At 34.1% G+C, this 2,047-nt stretch overlaps 1 non-coding gene across 1 annotated transcript; it reads right to left on the bottom strand.

The window, feature by feature from the left end:
- Nucleotides 1–1,690: 1,690 nt before the first annotated feature.
- LOC122120697 lies at nt 1,691–1,814 on the bottom strand. Its single transcript, XR_006149773.1, has one exon. It is a non-coding gene; the product is annotated as a small nucleolar RNA SNORA40 (small nucleolar RNA).
- Between the last annotated feature and the right edge of the window lie 233 nt (nt 1,815–2,047).

The raw sequence follows: 2,047 nt of genomic DNA, 5'->3' as shown, positions 1-2,047 counted from the left end.
GAATCATGGCAATTAATCCTATTTGACTACGCTATCCAATGTTTTCCATGTGCTTCAAATTACTCGTATTTAGTTCAGAATTTGTATATTGAGTTTCTCAATATTCATAAAGTATAATTAACAGCACACATTTCTCTTTTCTTCTATTATCTTTATCTAACTGCAGTATAAGGGTAATGCTGACCTCTGAGTGAGTCTGGAAGAGGTATTTCCATTTCAATCTTTTTGAAAACATGAGAAGAATTATTAATTATTTGTTAAATAATTGGTAAAATACAGTAGCAAATATTCCACATATGAAAGAGAACAAGCTATACTTGTCTTTTTCAATCTAGCTTATTTCACTTAACATAATGGTCTCTAGTTCTATCCCTTTTCCTGCACATGAAATAATTTCATTTTTATTGATGGTTAAATGATACTTCATTATTGTGCATATATACTGCATTTTCTTTATCCATGTATCAATTGTTAGGTTAACAGTATTGAAGTACATTGTCAGTGTATATGAAATTTCATGGTGAAATCCTTTGTACAATTAATATATAATCAATAAAAATTTTAAATAACAAAATACACTAGTGAATGCATTTGGGTTTTGGGGGAGGAAAGAAGGGTTCATGTCTGTTTCAACCTCCTAATCATTTATAACCAAATTTTTATTTTTAATTTCTTTTTAAATGTGGAAGTCTTTTGTGAGTTGTGTGCTTTTATGATATTGATCATTTTCACTGTGCTATCCAGTTCATTGATATTCACAACATTTTTGTATTCTTTTTATGTAATGCCAATATTAACTCTAGTTTAATTTCTAAGTTTAATAATTAGAGACTTTTTTCCAGAGCAGACGACTGAACTCAGGGCCTTGCACTTTCCAGGCTTTTCCACTGAGCTTTTCCACTGAGCTAAATCCCCAACCACTTTTCTTCATTTCTTAATCTACCTGTTATGGTTTGGATAGGAAGTATCCCCCACAAATGTCTTATTAATAAAGTCTTGCTCTATAGTTGCTAGTACTATTTGGGGAGCTTTTGGAACCCTTAAGAGGTGAACCCTCACTAGGGGAAGTAAGTGATTGAGGGGAATGTGCTTGAGAGTAGTACTTTGTTACTGGTACACCTCTCTCTCCCTCTCTGTTCTGCTGCTCCTTGGGTACCATATGGTGACTCAAATTGCTCTTCCATGCCCTCTCTACCATGATGCTTTGCTTTATTATGGCCCAAACCAATGGAACTGGCCAACTATTAAATGAAATCTCAAAATCAGTGAACTTAAACAAATCTTTTTACTGTCAATTGTTTTCACAGTGATGAAAAGTCTAACACATTACCTAAAGATTTGATCATTGTGAGATTTTCAAACAGCTAACATTGATTAATTTTTCTATTGTTTTCTATTTTCAGTGTATCTGTTCATTTTCCTCCCCTTTGCTAGTTTTAGATATAATTTGCTCTTCTTCCTCTAGTTCCCTAAAATGCAAAGTAAGACATTCATTTGAGAGTTTTGACTTTTTAAATGTATGTGTTTATGACTGGACATTTCTGTCATGTTTTGTTATAGCTCTTAAGTTTCTGTATGTTATAATTTCATTTTGATTTTTGTTTTCTTCTTTTCACTTTTTTTAGCTTTTACATCAGAGCCAAACTGCATGAGTCAACAAACCCTCATCACTGCCAACAATTGTAGGAATCATATTCCATCGTACATGCACCAAAATTTCATATTCAACAATGAGTTCCAGGTTGCAAAAGAGAATTTACTATTTGTACCTGTCTCTAAAGTTTTGTTACAAATCAAACACACACACACACACACGTGCTACTCAATAAGTTTTCTCAAAGTATTTTCTAATTTATAAAAGGAAATTTTATTTTGGGGCTGGGAAGGTGGCTCAGTGATAGAGTGCTTGCCTTGCATGCCTGAGGCCCTGGGTTCGATTCCTCAGCATCACATAAGCAAAAAGAAAAAAACCGGAAGTGGCACTGTGGCTCAAGTGGTAGAGTGCTAGCCTTGAGGAGAAATGCTGAGGGACAGCACCCAGGCCCAG

Source organism: Dipodomys spectabilis, unplaced genomic scaffold (assembly GCF_019054845.1).
Source record: "Dipodomys spectabilis isolate Male_0828 unplaced genomic scaffold, ASM1905484v1 ptg000176l, whole genome shotgun sequence".
Lineage (NCBI taxonomy): Eukaryota > Metazoa > Chordata > Mammalia > Rodentia > Heteromyidae > Dipodomys > Dipodomys spectabilis.
Note: the sequence above shows the minus strand (reverse complement) of the source record. Positions and strands in the feature narration are given on the sequence as shown.